This window comes from Podarcis liolepis (genome assembly GCF_965112155.1).
Source record: "Podarcis liolepis genome assembly, chromosome: 4".
NCBI lineage: Eukaryota > Metazoa > Chordata > Lepidosauria > Squamata > Lacertidae > Podarcis > Podarcis liolepis.
This window is the reverse complement of record NC_139558.1, coordinates 58,732,759-58,754,977: the sequence shown is the minus strand read 5'-3', so window position 1 is coordinate 58,754,977 and position 22,219 is coordinate 58,732,759. Positions and strand designations below refer to the sequence as shown.

At 41.5% G+C, this 22,219-nt stretch overlaps 1 long non-coding RNA gene across 1 annotated transcript; it reads right to left on the bottom strand.

Moving 5' to 3' along the window:
• Positions 1-430: 430 nt before the first annotated feature.
• Positions 431-17,210, bottom strand: LOC310705663. The gene is made up of 3 exons (XR_014525441.1): positions 17,150-17,210; positions 16,590-16,676; positions 431-462 (listed from the first exon to the last, which is right to left on the bottom strand). It is a non-coding gene; the product is annotated as an uncharacterized lncRNA (long non-coding RNA).
• Between the last annotated feature and the right edge of the window lie 5,009 nt (positions 17,211-22,219).

The following is a 22,219-nucleotide window of genomic DNA, read 5'->3' as shown; positions in this document are numbered from 1 at the left end:
TTATTGGCCGAGGGAGCCGGTGTACAGCTTCCGGGTCATGTAGCCAGCATGACTAAGCCACTTCTGGCGAACCAGAGCAGCGCACGGAAATGCCGTTTACCTTCCCGCCAGAGCGGTACCTACTTATCTACTTGCACTTTGACATGCTTTCGAACTGCTAGGTTGGCAGGAGCAGGGACCAAGCAATGGGATCTCACCCCATTGTGGGGTTTCGAACCGCCGACCTTCTGATCGGCAAGTCCTAGGCTCTGTGGTTTAACCCACAGCGCCACCCGTGTCCCTATAAATTTAGTTTAGCCACCCCCAAATTAATTTTTATTGAGCTTTTTTGGGAGGGGGGAATTGCTCACCTGTAACAATGATGCAAGCAACTATGTGCTTTTTTGCCACAGGTACCTGCTGAGTGCTGAAGTCCTATCCCAATTAGTTGGGCTCGGCAGGCGCAACATTGGGATTGCAATCCTGAAGCAAAGTACACACAGATCAACTCTATTTAAGGGCATTTTTTGTGCACGACTGATTTCAAGATGCCGTCCTTAATTTGTAAATGTTTTGCACACTTCACAAGAACTAAATCTAACAGGTGAACAGTTGTGGAAATTTTTTGAGTACAAGTGGTGCCTGGAGTGCACCTATTCAACATGTCAGCCAGCCAACCAGGACCCTTCCCAGGATATTCTATTCCATCCTTTCCACAAGGCTCCCCCCCCCCCCAGTTTTTTTCCAGCACTCCATCGTCATTCAGGAGAGCACAAAGTATGCTCAGCTTTAGGTTATTCACCTTAGTGGGTTCCCCTACTAAACTTTTTGGTTCTTCTGCTAAAGTTGTTGTGCCATTTTGGGATTGAAACTTGGAGACTTAGTGAGTGGTTATCTGTAGGATACAACCACTATTGCTTGCTTTTTATTTCTCTCCTTGAACATAACACTGTTCATTCTCTTCTTTTGACTGATTAACCATTTGTCTAGGGCTTCTCACAAGACAGAGAAAAGGAATGTATAATTTAATTTGGTATATGGGTATTAGAGGTTTGTCTAACTCAGTGTTCCGTGTCTTAGCTGGTTTCCATGCCCCTGACTCCCAGAACTTACCAATCCTAAGGATTTTTATCCTATACTAATGCATCTTATTGCATTCTCATGCACACTTACTTACTGAGTGAGAATAAATCCCACTCCAATCAGTGGAACACACTTCTGAATAAACATGATCAGCCTGCACAAATACTGCACATGCATACAGAGCACATTTTAAATAGTTGCTATACATGGTGTCATTCATTAATGAATTGCTCCAGAGCAGCATCCTGAAAAAAAGAGGCAAAGGGGATTTTAAGGCAGATGCCCAGAACAACATTTTTAAAAATGCAGCTAAGGCTCTGTTTGTACAGTAGAGATTGTCTAATCCTTGGCATAATCTTATTACTAAAAATGTAACCACAACATCACATGAGATGTGCAGTCAGTTTAGACATAATGTGGAACTCAACCCCAAATAAATATGATCACAAGATTTGGCAAGCCTTAAATGCTGCTGCAGCTAACTAGAATTGTATCCCAAATTGTTGGTGGCATGAATAAATATGAGGTTAACTGTACTAAGGGAGATATTTTACCATGTGATCCTGTATGTATCCATGCCCTTCAGCATTCCTCAGGTGAAAATAGGAACATTTCTGACTCACCCCAACTGACCCTCCTCGACACACACACCCATTTTGTCCCTCCACCCACAGAGCATTTCCTATCAAAAGAAAGGCAGGTACCACCACCAGAGAAAGTACATAAAGAGGTACCGCTGTGGTGGAAAAGTAGATGGCATCTCTGTGCACTCTGGCACATATCATGGTTTCCCATTACAGCAGAAGCGAGTCGTGGACACGACTCAGAATCCTGTCTGTGGACAAACGCCGGCTCCCTCGGCCTGAAGCGAGATGAGCACCACACCCCATAGTCGTCTTTCACTGGACTTAACCATCCAGGGGTCATTTACCTTTACCTTTACCTTTACCTTACACCAACAGGACACAGCACACACACCTTCCACCATTCTGAGAAAACCCCTTGATCTCATCTTTATTTTATTCTTTGATAGATTTACAAAAGCAAGAAATAAATTTTTAGCAATAAATAAATTTTTAGCAATAAATAAATTTTTAAAAGGGGCAAGATGAGGTGCAGATGCATGAAGACTCATTGCACTCTGCTGTGCTCCCCCTTCCTTCGCTCCCAGGGCAGCCCTGCCTTCTGCCCAGTGGCGTAGCATGGGGGGTGCGGGAGGGGGCCGGCCGCACCGGGCGCAACATCGGGGGGCGCGCTCGCACTCGCAGCTCTCTGCCCCTACCTGGCTCACTCACTCTCTCTCACTGCAGTGCTGGCTGTGCGAATCCGATCCGAGCCGCTGGGTCGCCGCCCACTGTGGAGGGGGTGGGTGCCAGGCGTGCGGTGCGGAGAGAGAGAGAGGGACTGGCTGGGGGAGGGACAGTGCAGCGGCTGCCCAGCGCAGCGCTGATCGCGGGAGAGAACCACACCAGACCAGTCCAGGCAGCAGCAAGAAGAAGCTGGCAGCGGCGGCAGGTTAGGGTTTAGGGGGCGCAAATTACTTGCCTTGCCCCGGGTTAGGGGGCGCAAATTACTTGCCTTGCCCCAGGTTAGGGGGCGCAAATTACTTGCCTTGCCCCGGGTTAGGGGGCGCAAATTACTTACCTTGCCCCAGGTTAGGGGGCGCAAATTACTTGCCTTGCCCCGGGTGCTGACAACCCACGCTACGCCGCTGCTTCTGCCTGCCTCTCAGAGCTGGTGTCATGTGGAGCTGGGCCTTGATGTGGGAAGCCTCCCCTCTACTGTCCAGCAACAGCTATGAGCTGCCCAAGGGGGGAAGCTGGCAGCAGCAGCCATGGAGAGGCCATACAGAGGCCATGGGATGCTCCCTCACCGCTGCCCCCACTTGGTACAAGTGATACCTCATCCTCCACCCCAAGCTCAATGGTGGCAGCACTGGCAGGGGAAATAGCGACATTCTGGGATCAAATCAAAAGCCAGGGTGGCTTTCGTAATTCCAGGACTGTCCCTGGAAAATTGGGACAACTATCTACTCAGCAGGGCTTACTTTCAGGGACATGGCTATAAGAATACCGGCTAAATGGCAATATTGGCACATGACTAGTTAAAGGTAGATTTCAGAGTAAGGGTGGGTTATTATGGAAAATGTATTTTCTCCATTTCCTCTGTGGACAGTTTCTGAGCATGAAAGAATGAGCTGGGATGCAGAATGGAAGCAATGATGGACAACCTCAGGGAAGAAAATGGGATATGGGACCCAATATTAAATGACTATATACTCCGGAAAGGTCTATAAAATTTCAACACTATTTGAGCTAGGTAGAGTGATTTTACAGAAATATTATGACTGTTGGCAGCCAATAGCACTTGAATCCAAATCACTGTCAGATGCAGAAACCAGATATGCACAAATTGAGAAGGAGATGTTGGAAATATTACCTGAGCATGAATGATTTAATCAATACATTTATGGCCAGAAACTGGCTTTGGAATCAGACCACAAACCATTTATTGCATTGCTTAGGAAACCACTGAGTGTGTGTGTTTTATAGATTTATAAAATGATGCTCTAACACTAAAAAAGATGACTAGATTCTGACCTACGTGCCAGCTAAATTTATGCATCTTCTGGACACACACTGGAAGCAGGAAAAAGAGAGACTGCTGGAGCACATGAAAAAGTCCCATATATACAAAGACATTTTGATTCTTGCTGCCCCTGTGGATCCTGCCATCTGAGACAGTCACCTTGCCTTGCCTCATAGGTGGGTTGGTCCTGCATAGGCAGGTGAAAGGCTCAGTGGATAGCTGCATCCTTTATAACAGAGGTGTGTAATGTTCCAAATGTTCCTAAACTACAACTCCTATCATCCTTGCATCCCATCATCATTATTATTGCCATTGACCATGCTTGCTGGGGCTGATGGAAGTTGCAGTTCAGCAATATCTGTTGGGCCACAGTTTCTCTACCCCACTTTATAATAATGAAGGTTCCATTTTTAAAAATACAGTGGTACCTCGGGTTACAAACACCTTGGATTACAAACACTTCGGGTTACAGACTCCGCTAACCCGGAAGTAGTACCTCGGGTTAAGAACTTTACCTCAGGATGAAAACAGAAATTGCGTGGTGGCAGCAGGAGGCCCCATTAGCTAAAAAGGTACCTCAGGTTAAGAACATTTTCAGGTTAAGAACGGACCTCCGGAACAAATGAAGTTCATAACCAGAGGTACCACTGCACAACCTAGAAAGATAATTGGGGCCGTAATCACAGTGGCGTAGCGTGGGTTGTCAGCACCCGGGGCAAGGCAAGTAATTTGTGCCCCCTAACCTGTGGATTTGCACCCCCTAACCCGTGGATTTGCACCCCCTAACCCCCAGATGTTGCGCCCGGTGCGGCCGGCCCCCCCCCTGCACCCCCCCATGCTACGCTACTGCGTAATCATGTACACATTAACCTGGGAGTAAACTACATAGAATTCAAGGGGATTTAATTCTGAGTAAACATGCAAAGGATTACCGTGCAAGATTTCTAGAACAGACAGATTTCTAGAAAAAGATTGCTGGAGTAATGGGTGCAATGTCAAAGATAGGAGTTCCATGTTGCTTGTTAGTATACACAGGACCACTGACTGATAAATTTCAGGAATAAATGAGTGTTTCTGGAAAAATGACCAGTCTACAGTATTTCTATCATTTACTCTGACTTGGCTATAAATATCCCAAACAAGCTGTGTGGCACAATTATAACTGGCATTTAATTCAAAATTGCAAGGCTAATTGAGTACGTAAATCTGATAAATGTCTAATTGTTATTCACATTTCCTTTATTTACCAATAAAAGGCATTTCATCCTGGTTGCTTAAAATTACCAGTAAAGGTCAACATTTGCCAAATGTCAGGTTTTTACTGTAAAGTATGCTAAATGGAAATAAGAAAATGATGCTTCCAACTGGTTAGTTCATGAAAGTATGTGCTGCTGTCTTGCCTTTTGCTCACTTTTATGAGCAAGGCAGAAACCTGCTGCCTTCTCTCTGCAGAAGGCTGGGTGCAAAATCATTTCCCCCTCCACCCATTCTGCTGCTGCAGAGAAGGGCCATCCAATTTCTCTACTCCTTTCAACTGTCCCAGATTATTCCAGGTGGCCCAAACTGAATCCAGACCCAGAGCTATCTGGGGCTATCTCAATCCACCCTAGTGAAATCCTGATGTGGTCCAGGAGCTGGCATTTTGCCAGAGCCAGTGCACAGCCCTACTTTCTGATGCAGAATTCCTATGTTTCAAATTGCGGGTAGCCAACATGTTGACCTTCAGATGATACTGGACTGAAAATGGCATAATGACAGGAGTTGAAATCCATCAACATCTAAGGGGCACCACATTGGCCACCATTGCCATAACTAAGAAATAAAGCTTGTTAAAACAGATACTTTGGGTTGCACGATTTCAGGTTGCACACTGCGCCAAACCCGGAAGTACTGGAACGGGTTGCTTCTAGGTTTTGGCGCTTATGCATGCGCAGACGCACCGAATCGCGACCCACACGTGTGCACATGCGGCGCTGTGGGTTGCGAACCCTGTGCGTTGCGAATGTGCTTCCCGCACGGATAACGTTCACAACCTGAGCGTCCACTGTATTATATTAAATCCTTCTTGCTGTATCTATTAGTATTTTTCCACTAGGATCAGTTTTGTGTTTATTTCTTTCATTCTTGGTCAAGTGTGTTTCATGGGGGGAAATGTCACATTTCTATAATACTGCCAAGGTATTTCTCTGACAGCTTTTATTATTTGTTCTACATGGGGGAATCTTAGTGCTTTAATAACCAAAGCCTGTGGATTGTGTTTTAAAAGTGTAGCAGAGAAGAATACCCTCTGGGTTATTCCAAGTTCAGAAGGTCTTTCAAATATTACTGAAATAAAAAAAGTCTCTGGAAAAGAATTGGTCAATGGTTTCTGCTCCCTGGGGGACATGAATATCCTAAAACGATTTCCCCCCTTTTCAGCTTTATCTAAGGGGGTTCTTTCTCTTATACTACAGTATATTATAGCCTCCATCCAGTATTCTCTAATACGTAGTCTGAAGATTGTTCACTCCCTCATGTATAGTTTTTCTTTTCTTTTCTTTTTCAAAAATAAGTTCTGAGAATACAGCATAATGCATTTTATTTTATTGAATAGCTGTTCTAAAAATCCTAGTGTTTATCTAGTTTCCAAAAGCCAGAGGTTTGGGATAATCCTAAAGATGTAGGATGGGCACAATAGGCCTATTTTTCACTCCACCAGGCACCTCCATTCTTCAACAACATTATGTCAGAAGAGGAGGCAGATGGTTAAATCTCTTCCCCTTTCCTCCCATCATTATCTGCTAGCTCTCATTTTCTCAACATTTGAGAAAAGTTAAGGGCAGTAACATGTCTTTGACATCCATCTCCACCAGAGCCATAGTTTGTTTGAAAGGAAGAGAAGCCCAACAGAAAGGGATTGCCTCTAAATATTGCTTGTGAAAAATAAGTAATGCACAAAAGCAGAGCACATTAGAGTAAATGTGTGCTATAACTGGCTATCTCCAGTTAAACTGGATTCAAACTATCAGAGTGAGATGTACAAACAAATACAAATACCTTTATTAGCATTATGAGTTAAAGCATATCAAAACACTAGGATAAATTTAAAAGGGACAGGAGTTAGGCTGTTGAGGATCACAAGGTACTTGATTGTTCTGCTTCATCTTGTCTGTTCCCTAGAGGGATGAATAATTAAGAACCCTTTTGGGTAAGATGGAGATTAAAAAGGACGCCACTGGGGCAGTAACGTCCTTGTCCCTATCCACTAGGAGGAACCTCATTTGGCTTTCTCTTGGAGCCATGGGGCGCAGGTCCAACATCTTGCGCAGCATCTGTTTGCGGAGTCTGCTGTGCAAAGGGTAGTCCAAAAGAATATGGTCCAGTGAATCTGGTACTCCCTGATTACAGGCAAACAGGTGAGATTGATAAGGAATTTGCAAGTATCTACCTGTGGTCACTGCAAAGGGGAAAGCATTTAGTCTTGCTAGCATAAAAGCTCTTCGTTGGAAAGGAAGTAGTAGGTCTTTTAGGTGATTGGCACAAAATCCGTCTGTTGTCCAGACATTGCTATGTATGTTCCTTAATTATCTAAGGAATGAGAAGTTCTAGCACTTGTTTATCTTGGGAAGAACTCATCTCTGAAAACTAGAGAGGAGTGAATCAGTCAATGTTGGTCTCTCTCAGTTTCTTATCTTACCAGTCTTAGTATAGTTATTCAAATTTCTACATCAGTTCATGATTTTTATTTTTTTAAAAAAGAAGCTGTCATAAAACTCCATCAGTATTTTAGTGCAAAATTCTCCTAATATACAGATTTTTTTGCCTGGAATTTTGCCAAATATACAATTTTTTTGCATAGTTTCCCCTACTGCTATTTTCAGTAATATATGCATATATATGCACACCATACCCTAGAATGCCTTTTTTTTTTTGGTATACATTACTTGGCTGTATAACCGCCTTGTAAAATATAGTTAAGTGCACATTTTGAAGGTTGCCTGTGTTTCAGTTCATGTATTGTTTTAGAAAGTGTGAATTAGGTTTGACTTTGAATGCTAATGGAATTGAATAACTCCGCCATTCCTGGAAACATTGTGCTTTGCTTATGTAAAACAGTATTGGGGTTTATTTATAACTGTATAAGCCAGTAGTGGACAGTGTTCTCGCAGATACCAGCATGAGTTTGACCAAACTGCAGGAGGCAGTGGAAGACAGGAGTGCCTGGCGTGCTCTGGTCCATGGGGTCACGAAGAGTCGGACACGAATAAACAAATAAACAACAACAAAGCCAGTAGTGGCTAGTGAGACAGTGTGGATGGGGCTTTGTTGCTCCTCCAGCTTCCCAACACAGTGGGTCAATGGTGCTTACCAAGAGTGAAGGGGTGGCAAGGCAGCAGGTGCTTAGAATTGTGCATGCACAGTGGGGACACTGTGTCAGGTGTATTGGATTGGCCCTGCCGGAGCAACCACAAAACTCCTGCTGCCTTGCCCCTGTCCCCCTTGCTAAGCACCAGTGGCCTGATGTGCTGGGAAGCCAGGAGAGAAGCAGAACCCACCACTACAATTGCCTCACCAGCAGCTACTGGTATAAACTGACCACAGATGAAGCCAAAGCACTACTAAAAGGAGCATATCTACTGCTCCGCATCATATTTCCAAGAAAGGCTAAGCAAAACACATTAAAATTGCCTTCTGTAACTCAAAATTCTTAATTTTTTTACATGAGGAGAGACCTGAATTACATTGCTCCTAGCTAGCGTGGAATAGGTTATACAGTGGTACCTCGGGTTAAAAATTTAATTCATTCTGGAGGTCTGTTCTTAACCTGAGGTACCACTTTAGCTAATGGGGCCTCCTGCTGCCGCCACGCCACCAGAGCACAATTTCTGTTCTCATCCTGAAGCAAAATTCTTAATCCGAGGTGCTATTTCTGGGTTAGTTGAGTCTGTAACCTGCAGCGTCTGTAACCTGAGGTACTACTGTACAAATGTCCCTAGCTCTTTTGAGTTCTTCCCATAAGGGTTCAGCCACACTTACCTTTTGCCCTGCACTTTCTAGGAACACACCAGAGGTTTAAAGTTCTTTGCTTGAGCATATTTCTGCCCCCCCCTGCTGCTTTCCTTGGGAAAATCTGCTCATTAATGCTGAATTGGAACATACATCAAGTCTGCCTGAATCCTTAGAACAGCCAAGGAAGACCCAGCTATTTCATGACTACTGGGAAAACACTGACCAACCCTTCTGGGCCATTAGCCAACCAATTTGCCTGACAGAAGGTATGGTCAGGCTGGCAAGTTAGGCCAGCATCCATAACAATACATGCCGCTCATGGTGAAATAGGGAATGATGGCATAAAACATACTCAATATACCCTCTCAAACACTAACCAGATGGAAAATGGTCTTGCCTGTACTCAATTACTTTTTGATACAGTCAAATTCAAAATCAACAAAAGGAGAGCGAGGGGTAGGGAGAGAGACAGGCAGAGAGAAGGATCACATGAATGAGGGCAGATGGAGTTGGGCACAACAGCAGACATAGTAGCCAAATATGAGGGCTGAGCTTTTGACAAAACTTTTCACAAAACAGCTTTGCCCTGAAAAAGAGGCATCCATTCTGGTGACCCTTCAGGAGCACACAATGTTTCCTTCCTTTGTGGCAACAATGTTCTGTTCTTTCAAAATCAGCCACTTTAAAGGACAAAATTACTGCATTCTGTGCAGTGCGATTTCTCCTCTATCTAGGCAAATGAGGCAGCAAAAATTATGCTGTGCATAATGTGGCCAACTGCCTCCTTTAAAATTACTGTTTCTTTGGCAAAGGAGAACAAAACACAGTTTTGTAGCAAAAGGCATTTTTGCCCTCCCTCCCGGGGGTTTTATCTTTGAAGAAAACTTTGCATGCACATACCCAAAATGTAAGCTTTCGTGATGAAAAAAGAATCTCGTGAAAATTCAGCAAAACCCTATGAAATAACGAGTTCTCTATTGTCTTCCAGGCACACTTGAAAACCCATGCTTTGGCCTACAGAACTCCAAAGGTTTTGGGATTTACATACCATAGATCAGGGGTGAGGAACATCTGTGGTTTTAGAAATGTTGGAGTCCAACTTTCATCATTCCCAGGTTACAGATGGACATTGGCCTATTCCAGCAGACTCTTCTTACATTCTTATAGAGTTGTGGTCTCACAACAACTGGAGGGCCACAAGTCCCAACCCCTAACATAGAGGCTTTCTGTTCCACTGTGTCTTGCCAAGATCTTTAAGATCATCCAAAAAACCCTGCATTGGTATTTAAAATTATCCATGGTAAAACAGCTGCAGGTACATATAGAAACCCTCTTTTGGACATTCAGGCTCCTCCTCCTGAATATACTATTGATGAGGAAGAATAGATGCACACACAAGCATACACACTTAGGCATGTTGCAGATGTGCCAATGAGCAAGCTCTACATGGATTCACTGAGTAACCACTTGTCAATCCCTTTTATGGCTTTCTCTCTCTCTCTCTCTCTCTCTCTCACACACACACACACACACACACACACACACACGGAACAATGAGAGCAAAATCATAGGAACTGATTTATATTGAGCCTAGGAACATGTTGAGGGAGCAGAAAGACGTAAAACTCTTCAGATCTGTGCCTTTTCCCTATTCAGTCTGGGAAGCCCACTTTAGACCTTACTGGCATAAGAACTCTGATATTGCTTTAGTATTGAGAAGCGGGTATCTGACATCAGATTTCCTTCTCTAAAGTAAAGGACCATGGATAGGAAGATCTGCTCCCCCCCCCCCCCCAAGGACCATATGATTTTAAAAATAATAGTTGTGGAGAGTGGTTTAAATAAAAAATGAGCAAGAATATATACTTATATTTTTATTTGCCGAATTAATTTTCCTTCCATTTTCTGTATATTCCCAAGCACCACAGCTAATTAGTTTAGTGATAAAAGTACAGAGCTAGTTTATTTTAAAGCCAAATCTTGGAAGAAAAAGGGCTTGATGAAGTCCCTAAGCTTGCAAATACTTCTGCATAAGATTTATTTTACCACTTTGAGGAAGACTATCGAAATTAATATTACTGCTTGGTGTAATGAAAATATGAATGCAACTAATAAATGCTGGAATATATGGCCTCAGAACTGTTTATTCCACAGTTTCAGCCCAGGGTGTGATTGTTTTCATCAAATAATGGTTTCTGATTAATATTTTTGGCAACTTTTCCCCAAGTTATAGCTGACTAGTACAAATGAATTATTTAATGAAATGAGAACAAAACTAATCACATAAACCACCTAATAAATACTGTAGAAATTCAACTAGATCTAGTAAGTAATCAGCCTGAATAGAAATCAATACAAATAAATAATAGAGTTTTCATTTTTATTTGTTATTAGAAATTAATATGAATCTAGTGGTATGTTGCAACGGAATTAATGCATTTTTCCTCTCGCATTTCTAATGGATGAAGCAAAGATAACCACCCACAATAAATAGCTCAATGCATATACATGGATCTGATACAATTGAACACCATTTGCATACCCTCCAACATTTCTCCGATGAAAATAGGGATGTCCCATTCCATAATGATAATTTTACTATTTATACCCCACACATTTTACTGGGTTGCCCCAGTCACTCTAGGCAGCTTCGAACATATATAAAAACATAATAAAGCATTACACATTTTTTGAAAAACTTCCCTATACAGGATTGCCTTCAGACAGCACAGGGGTCAGATAACTCCATACCCTCCAACGTTTCTCCAATGAAAATAGGGACATCCTAAGGAAAAGTGGAACATTCCAGGATCAAATCAGAAACTGGGATGGCTTCTTTTAATGAGGGACATCCCTGGAAAACAGGGACACTTGGAGGGTCTGCATTAGTGATTCTCCACACCTAAGGGCCAAATTAGGTGGTACGTGGGAGATCCATGGGAGATCCATGGAAGATCCTGAGGTTTTGGTTTTAACTTTAAAGAAGCCGTCTGCAAGGTAGGTGAGTGGAGGACTCATTAACCCTTTGTGGCTGTACTGTTTTCCAGTCTAAGATTGTATTCCTAACCCCACTTGTGTGTAAGACCCAATGAACTCAAAAGGACTTCTGAGTTGGCATGGTTTGGAATGCACTGTTCATCAGGCAGAACTAGCTACAAGAAACATTAGGACCAGAACTACAGTGTGTGGGACACTGCACAAACTTTACCCCTTCCCCTCCACACCTTCCTCAACTGATATTTGCTTCAGGAGAGAAGATGTCTTTGGCACTTGTAAGAGCTCCTCACTCATAGCAAAATGTAGCTTTAAGTGGGTGAGGGGGTGGTCATTCTCTCTCTGTGTGTAGGCAAGTTATATTATCTTTTTACATGCCATGGTCCCAATACTGCTGTCCCCTGCATATGCATCATCTCCCTCTCCCCCACTCTCTTTCCTTCATTCCACACCACCTGTGAAATGTTGGTCTCTGTCTGAAGCTCCTATTTTCTCTGAAGGCAAAATAATGATAATACTTGAAGAAGCATCTCCACCCCATCGTTCTGCCCGGACACTGATATCCAGCTCCAAGGGCCTTCTAGTGGTTCCCTCATTGCAAGAAGTGAGGTTACAGTGAACCAGACAGAGGGCCTTCTTGGTAGTGGCGCCCGCCCTGTGGAATGCCCTCCCATCAGATGTCAAGGAAATAAGCAGCTATCTTATCTTTAAAAAACATCTGAAGGCAGCCCTGTTTAGGGAAGTTTTTAAGATTTAATGCTTTATTGTTTTTAACACTTGATTGGGAGCCACCCAAAGTGCCTGGGAAACTCAACCAGATGGGCGGGGTATAAATAAATAAATAACTACTACTACTACTACTACTACTACTACTACTATTGTTGTTGTTGTTGTTGTTGTTATTGTTATTATTTAACAACTACTATGACCAGAACTACTATAGAATAAGCAGCATCTTCTCTGGAAAATTCCACAGGGAAATGGATTGTGCCCATCCCCAGTGCTGCTAGAATAGCTTTAAAGCAACCACCACAACACTGGGGGATCTAAGAATACATATCCTGTATGAGATGTAACTAAAATAATTCCCATCCATCTGTATATTTTTATATTGTGTTAGTTGAATTATAGGGGATAAGAGTAGTACCAGCCACCTGATCAATACACAGGAAGCACCAACTGGATTCAATTTGTTCTTCCTAATCTGGGATGCACATAACAGAAAAAAAATCCTTGATGTTTTGGTCTGTCAATATCCTCAGATATCAGACTGGGCAGGAGGTCTTGATGTACCACCAGCAGTGGTAGGATATTAATATTAGTTCTGTGGCTGCAAAGTAAGGAGCTCATTCTGCAGTTTGTGGGGTTTTTTTGTGTGTTTTTTAAAGTAGACTAATATTTTCCTCCTCTTCCTCATTTTATTTGTATTCTGCTTTCAACAGTCAAAGCCATGCTCAAGGCAGCTTTGCAACATGCAAAAGATTTGAATAATTAGAAAAGTAGTCATAAACAATAAAGAAAGCACAACAAAGAGTACACAACAAAATTGAAATAATTTATATAAATCCTAAAATATAAAAAATAAAGATACAAAAAATAATCTCAATAACAGGAACAGCAGCAGCAAAAACCCCTAAACAATACCCCAGCCCAAGGGTCTGTTCAGCAGCCTCAGCTTGTGTAGCTTGCATCCAGTCAGGATCTCATCCTCCCTGGCCAGGTGGAAAAACACAAGGAAAGCAGGGAGCAGATCTTGCAGGAATTAAAGCCTGTACTGTATAAATGGTATGTGAGTTGCTTTCAGTGTTTTGATTTGTAGCTTACTCCACTCTGGGCTCATATGTTGAAAAGCAGGCTAACATGATTGCTATTGCTATAAATAGTTAAAAATAAATAACCTACAACCTAGTTTGGAAGCAAGTCAACAAAGCTTTCTATGACTGTTCTTTGCAGCATGAAGAGCAGAGATGTGTATTTATTCCCTATACTAATCCCCACAGCTTTCTTCTGTGCTGATGAAAGCCTTGTTCTGTCAAATCTAACATTTACCAATTAAGAGTGATTAAACAGAAATGAGAAGAAAAGATTAGCAAACAAAGTGCATCACTCAGCATCTCAAAAGCATAAGGAACTCAGTGGCAGGGGGAAAGAGAACTTGAGGATAAATACGGCATTCCACATTTGCTCTACTCCATTTGCTGGCTCACTTGTGCTTCCGACAGTGATTATTCATCATTTCTTTACCTATTAAGGCTCTAGCCCTTCATTAACTCCATGACCCAAGCAATAAGTTTTGCACATGTCCTTACAACACTATCAGGAAATTCTGTCTTGTTGACACACATTGCTTCAGTTGCTCACACAGTAAGCTTTTCATTAGTTCAGATTCTATTAAGTGAGAGACCTCGACCTAGTAACTAAAAGAGCAGAAATATATTTTTTCTTGTTGTCCGTTGTTATTGTTCTATCTGGCTGATGATTAAGCACACATCACTACAGTTGTAACTGTGACCATAAAAAGTAAGGTAAAGGTAAAAAGTAGGCAACCATTGATAGTAATGGGCATTATTTATCCCAAAGTGGAGCCTTCTGGTTTGTTGTTGAGCCAATCTTGCGTCATATCTGATATCTCCTCAGAAAGTCAAAGATGGCAACGTAGTCAGCAAAGCCCCAGTTGGGGCAACACTGTGATGACTGTGGAAACTAATCTATAGAAAACACACAAACTGTATTCTTGATATTTGAAGGGAAGGGAGGAATTTGTCATTTTGACAAATGGCTTCCAGGGAACTGAGATGACACTCAAGGGAGTTCTGCAGCAGGGCTCCGTGGACACAGGAGGGTTGGCCACTTGAACTGTGCTTGCTGCAGCTGCTGCTCCTAAGAGCTCCACAGTGGTGGAGGCAGAGGCAGCATGAGCAGTGGGAATGGTGGCATCCCTAGCTTGGCTCGCATTGTAGGGAAGAAGGTGCAGAGCTCCACTCCAAGCACCACAATAAGAAGCTGGTAAAACTGGGCCTAGTCCAGCTCCATGCTCCATTTGTAATCATTGCAGGGTTTGTCTTTGTTTTTAGTGTGTGTGTGTGTGTGTTTTTAAAAAATGATGCTGTTTCTAGGCTATCAGGTGTTCTTGGTTTTAGCATTAACTACAGTTAAACCAATGCCAGACTTCCAGTTAAGCTATGTAGACCATGGGTAGCCAACGTGGTATCCCCCAGATGTTATGGATTACAACTCTCATCATCCCTGACCGTTATCCATACTGGCTGGGAGTGATTTACACCTTAGCCAGATGGTAATTTACATACATATCAATGTGAAAGCATAAACAGGGAAACAAAGCAAATTGTTTTGCAGCTGGAATTATGACCTTCAAACCAAGCCCATGTAACATTACATTTAGAACTGAAAATAGTTTGATCCACGTTATCTGAAAATCTAAGAACCTCCACTAAAGAGGAATGCATTTTGAATTAATATATTTTTTTTTGTTTTCTTTTAGATGCATGTAGAAATAGGCAATATGACATAGTTTATAATGTATGATATTCTTCAAAGCACATGAGATTAAACCACACTTCCAATACAAACAATATTTTATCCTCGTTGCTGTGGTAAGATTTTCTTCTACTGGTTTGGGGGGAAATGTCAGGTATCCTGAGTTCTCTTATATTACTTGCTGCATTGTGTGAATGTCGCATAGTGTTGTTTATTTTACTGAGAATGTGTGACTAACCCCCAAATATTCTGTTGAACACCTAGGGCATATATTTGTAAAGCAAAGAAGTAGAAATATTTCAGGTAAAATAGTTTGTGTGCAACACTGCCCAGTGAGGCTTGTAAGGAAAATCAATCAGCTCATACATTAGGAATAGTTGTTCAAATCTGTCCACATACTTGCTATGTTTTATATGGTAATAAAAAGAGGAAAACAAAAGGTTCAGTAGTTTCCCACTCTTTATATATCAGCTGTCATCTGAACCTCTGTGCCAACAGAGAAAATGTTTAGCAAGATGCAGAAATATGCCAGGAATTTAGAGAACTCAGTGAAATGAAACACGCTAGACAGTTTAAGTGGCTAAAAAGTACATAAACTGGCTGTAATCCCATTCCATTTGGGTCAGTTTCAGGCTATCCAAGGTGACCAATGGGTATTTGAATCAAGAGCATCATTCTTTCATTCTACAAATCATGTTTATGGTGGTCTGTATATTGCAACCTTCTGAATATGCCCTTATTTCTGGAAATCCCATGATACCCTTGCATCTGCAGGCAATGGTGTGGGGCAGGTGTGCTCATCTGCCCAGGTCACTGCTGCATCCAGGGATGGAGTGGGGGAGAAGAGAAGGAATGGTGAGGTCAGCATGGTGCTAACATATAAGCAGGAGCACTATGTTGGCCGAGCCAGGTGAGCAGAGCCAGCCCACCTTGTTGACTGCTAGTGTGTCCTCAGCTGGGTTTTCTTGTAAACACAAGAATGTGGAGAGGCTGCCTACTGACTGCCTAGAAGTTGTTTGACAGTTTAAGAAAGTGAGGTCTTCTTACTCTTAAAAAACAACAGTTTCTAATATTTCTCTTTAAAGGTAAAAGCAAGGATTTCCCTTAAAAAGAAAGTAAGGTAGTGCCCTGATCTCATGTATTCAGTAGGCAATTGCATCCTCATCTTAACTGTGCTTCAGGAGAATATGTCATGAAGTAACTCCACCCAGGAGGCTTTCAGAAAACAGAAGCAGTGGAGAGGTTGCAGAATGCCCAATAAATGTTTAATGCAAATAAAAACACCCATATCCACCTTACAAAGATAAAGTAAGTTCAATTCTGCACTCATCAATGTTCTAAATTTCTTGTCGGTGACTGATCAATGCAAGTATGGGGTGGCGGTGTTGCTCCCCATCTCCTCAAAGTATGGAGTTCATGAAGTTTTAAGATAATAGGAAATGTAAATGATACCTTACCAATTGTAGAAGCAAAGTATGTAATCCAAAGAATAGTTTGCAGTTGCAATTTGCTCTGAACTGCAAAGACACAGTGATTCTTCTGAACTACGAACACAAGATTAGCATTAGAAATGGGGTTATGAGCTCTTAGTGTTGCATTCTGTGGCAAAGGAACATTCTGTCCTGGCCTTTAAACTTTTACCACTCAAGCAAATATGAACACCCCAAGTTAATGGTACCAATTTTGAGAAAAAAGAATTCTTTCTGGATATTTACACACAATTTATTGCAACTCCTTTGTCTAAATGGATGATTGTCTCCCATTTGAGGGGCAGCCATTAGGCTCCAGAGATGAGGTTGAATAAGACCAAAATACAAGTGTGAGTGAAAGTAGGTCACAATTTTATGGATTACAAGATAAGCAAGGTTGGCATGACATTTTGGCATGGATCTGTTTTTCCCTTCAAACTTTCATTCGGATGTTTGAGAACACCCATCTCATACTACCAACCCAGGCTTCATTCTTCTGGTGATATCAGGGCCTTCTCTCCTCATCATTTATGTACCATCTCACTCACCTTTCAGGTGGACTGCTGAGTTCAAACAGACCAGTTGCTGCACCTGTTGTTGTTCACACAACACACACACAGCTATGCCACTTTGCAGAATCACCCCAGTGGACCACTTGAATAAAGTTCATGAACTACTGGTGCTCCACAGACATCACTTGGGACCCTTGTATATATTGGGAGAAATTTGCTGTTGAATTTTCATTAGTTTTTTTAAATCACAAACTGATGTGGAAATGGTGGAGAACTGAATCTAAGATTGGAAAAATTAGAAACAGAAACTAACATGGTCAGATTTCCCCTAACTTGGAACCTGTGTTAATCTTGACTACATACACTGCAGTTCACACAAGAGTGGAGTTTATTGTGGTTCTGAACAGCAATAGTGCTCACAGCCCAGGATATTGTGTTCTGCACAAGCTGCAATTTCCATACTGTCTCACAGAGCCTCACATAGACCACATTGCAAAATTTATTCTCTTTTGTTTTATTTTTGAAAGCCTTCTTCAAGGAGAAATGCAAGGGGGGGATTATCTCATAATGATCCATAACAGGAAGATTTTGTGTTTTAAGCTTGAAGATGTTTGAGTGGGGGGTGCAATTATTGAGTGATACTAAGGCCTAACCATTTCTTTCCAATTTCACATCGCTATTTCAGAGCTATGACAACAGGGATTCTTTTGTCCAAGACTTTAAGAACATAGCAAGAACCATCTAATTATTTGTACAACACTTGTGTTAAAATCCATAGCCACCTTCACATGTTGTCATTTCACCTACAGATTTCCTTAGTCTTTTACTTTGGATCATCTTCTTTGTTTAACCACAGAGTTAATGTTTATATCTGGTGGGACTAAATTAAAGCTTTCTTTCTCCAAGTGATCATTTTGATGTCTATGACTCCAAGCTGCATCTAATGATGCTTGGATGTTACATAATCCTGCGCTTCATAAAATGCCTTGATGAGATTGCCTTACTCCATGCACTGATTATTACGGTTTCTAACCATTGTCCCTGTTATAAAGAACTGAAAGAATGGAAATCAAAGGTCAGAGGTTCAAAAGTTGATATGCACAGAACAATCTCTGTCCATCAGTTTCCATATTTGCATATTGGCAAGCGGTCTCAGAAAGAGCTGTAATGCTCCACAGATAATTACTTTCCTAATTTTAAATAGGACCAAAAAAAAAGGTCATTTGTTTTCTAAGCTGTTTAAATCCCACTGCTTCACGGAAAATAGTGTTTTTTGTGTTTTTGCAGAATTCCATATAATGCTATGTTTAAGAGATACTCATCCACACATTGCCCTAGCCAGAGGTGACATCTTCTAAAGATGATTGAGGGGGCCTGACACAACATCCTGAGGTCACGTGTAGAGTCATCAAATTAAATTGATTTGCAATACACCCAGGACAAAGTAATGTATGTGTGGAATTTGCTGCTACAAGATGTGCTGAAGTCCACATCAACAACTTAGGTGGCTTTTAGAAAAGAATGTAGTCTATCAATGACTTTTCTGTGACTCTTTATCAATGACTTTTTAGCCATGGTAGCTAATTGGAAGCTTCAGCAGATGCAATATGCCTTTAAAGGCCAAACTAGACATGTCATTAATTCAATCAATGCAATTAACATGCACACTTGTTTAAGGTAAATAGCAGTAAACGGAAAACTGAAGCAGCTCAAGGGAAGTGTAAGTTTTCTTTTCCTACCATGATCTGGATAAAAGTGATTATATCGTGAGCTGCCACTGGAATTGAAAGTTCTGATTGACACTTGAATTCTGGCTCTTCCAACCCAGCCTAGGAGCTCTTCTTGCAAGAGCTGCTGACCTACATGCATGCCTTTGAAAGTGTGCTATGCTCTGCCACCATAGTCGGAGTCAGTATGCTTCTGAATACCAGCTGCTGGAGAGGAAAATGCTTTTGGGTCTGGTCATGTTTCTGGACTTCCCACAGACATCTGGTAGGCCACTGGGAGAACGGGATGTTGGACTAGAAGGGTCATTGATCTGATCCAGCAGCTTCTTATGGGAAAAGATCCCTGCTTTGCATACAGTTTATGTGTTTAGGTTCTGTCTGAGGATTCAAATAACTGCATGCAGGTCACTGGCAGGGGAATGCTATTGCAACCCCCTTTTCTCGCCAAGCAAAACCTCTTTGTATGTACACACATCAGAGGTCCTTGCGTTGTTGTGTTAACCAGGGCACTATTACCAGCTCATATACAGTTCATTGTACTGCCCTCGTATGAATGGAAAGTGCTTGAGAGGGAGCACCTGTTACATGGCGATCTGAAGGCAATTTGAAAACCACAGGAGCCACAGAAACTGCTACACAACTAGGTCAGTCCATCAAAATTAACATTAACTGAGCAGTGCTTGAATTGTGGGGGAAAGGGGAGTGATGTTCATGAACCCCCGAAGTTCCATTCCTTGATTCCCCCACTGAAATTTAGTCATCTTATACCCCAGAATCTTCTATAAAAAATGGTAGCTTAGGGCATAGCCTCTTAGAGCAGAATGCCTCTTGGGTCTCTGTAATTCAAGCACAGGATGAAGTCATTAGAGATTTCCTTCAATGTAGGGCAGAAAGTCTTGGAACAATTGCAATAGCTACTTGTACCTTTGCTCCTTCAGCCAATTTATTTGACTAGGGGTCCCAAGATGCACACCACATACGGTTTTAAGACACACAAGAGTTCAATTGATGAAAAGGAATCTATTCTGGGTAGGGGGGAAGGCGGGACTTCAGTTCTTCCAGCATAAGAAGTGCAAGGAACAGTGAAGGGTTTTGATTCATATCAAGAGAATCAGTTAAAGCAATGAAGAGAAGTGGTAGCAATTACTTGGCTTTCTGCAGGGCTACTGTTGTAAAGCATTGAGTTACTCCTAATAGGAATAAGTTCTTCATTTTTCCCCTCTAAAAAAAAGTGTCATCAGATAATGGTTCACCGTACATCTATATGATATGATATAGCGGCAAATGTGGTTTCCAAAAGTGACCTTATCTTATTGATACAACACAGGCAGTGTGCACTCTACACTATCAAGACAGCCAAATATCTCCTGATAAAATAGAATTTTTATTTCTTGTTTTCCTATTACTTTCTCCCATTTTATTACTTGCTGTTACATTGTCTGATTATAATCAAAAGCTTTGTGCTAGGGTTGTGAAGAGTTAGGGATTAGATGGTCTTCTCTTTTATTAGCAGCAGCAAATAAGCTCATATGTGTTTGCCGTCTTCTCTTTAATCTCAAATGAGATTGCTAAAACGTGCTGAGTTTCTGTCTTGCTTAATTATATCCACCTTCATACTTGCGCTTTAAGAACAGAATGAAAAAACATTAAGAAAGGGTAGCTTGACAGAAACTGTTTGATAATACATGGTAAATTTAATGACTGCATTTTTCTTCTCGTTTCAGCAGAAGGGGGCGGGGGGGTTACTTCCTTAAGGAGTTCTCTTTGGAGATAGGAAAACTTGGTGATTAAAAATACACACTTTTCCTGATATGGCTTTTCCTTAAATAATGTTATCAACTATAGTCTTGGATCCAAAGTTATGCCAGTTGAACTCTGCCCATGCATTGGGACTTTCGCCCCCTCTCCTCCCTTGTGTCCACTGAAATGTTGCTCCACAGGATTCATTAACCCTCTGCATGGGATTATTGCAGATATAAATATTGCATAGCTTGGAACAACTAGATGCATAAAAACTTACTCCTTTTGGAATAAAACATTGTCCAGACCCATAAGTATTGTTCAAAACTTTACTTGCAGAACTTTCTTCAAAACATAAGAAAAACCCAAAGATATAGCTAAATAATTCCATAACACATGTCTTTCCAAGACATAGGTTCATCTTCTTAGAAATAAAATAACTTATAATCAGAGCTGACAAACAAGGCTCCCCCCCCCTCATTTTCAGGCTCCAATAGCCTGCATTCCAGCCCAAGGCTGTTGAGCTCCTTAGAGTAAGGGTCATTTACACATCCTTCTGCCACAGAGCATGAGAACAAAGACTTAACTCACACAAAATGGAGACCCACAGATTAACACATGCATAGAGTACAATCCTATCTCTTTCATGTGATCTAAGTCAGGTATGTGACAGAGCAGAGAACATCAACAGTTAATTATCAACCCAGCTGCAGGCTTAGAGGTCTCCCAGTATGCTGGAAACTCCCAAATGCTACCAGTATATAGGCATTCCTATTTCAGTGTCAGTTAAACAATTATACTTAACAGGGATGTGGTGTATGTTGGCTGCAGTGAGAAGGATAATTGGGGTAAACTGGATAGGAGGACCTTGCATTAGGAGCAGAATTCAAATAGATAGCACCAAATCCTTCCAAGTTCATGGCTTTCCATTATGGCTTTCCTCACTGCCACAGGACAATGAATCTGGGTGAAAGCCTACATAATATATCAAAATTGCTGTAACTTTTAACTCTGATGCCTAAAACAAAGAAGAAACATGTCTAGGGACAGAGAATAGCTATTGCCAGTTATCACCCAGGGACAATTACTATATATAAAAAATACATTTTTCAACTTAAGAAAAAGTTGCAATTTTCAAATCATGGTCCACACTTGGTTTGATAATATTCTGCAAAATGCTTATACTTTTGAAGCGATAGGCCTGCCATGAAGGAAGCTTACCTGCAGCTGAAGCATAGCTGGCATGCATGCTGGATGATGTACGGGTTTCCTATCTCACTGCATCACACGGTTGTATTTTTCTTCACTTTGAAGCATGAAGGTAGATTGGAGCTTTTGTTGCATAATAATTAGTATGAGTCTATTTAAATGATCCCATTAATTTTAATTGCTAAGTAAGATAAGCAATACTCCTCCAAGAAAGCATAATCTACTATTAGGAAAAATGTTGAAGTTTGACTAGGGTGGTGGTTGTTTTTAAGAACCATCACTCATTCTAAGTCTACACACAGCTTTATGGAAAGTATTCTTGCCTCTACCAAATTCTGTGTTTTATCTTTCATGATTTGAGATCTCTGACCTCAACAATTGACTAATTTGTGAAGTATAAAAACATCACCTTTTAAAAGTTCCTGGTGTT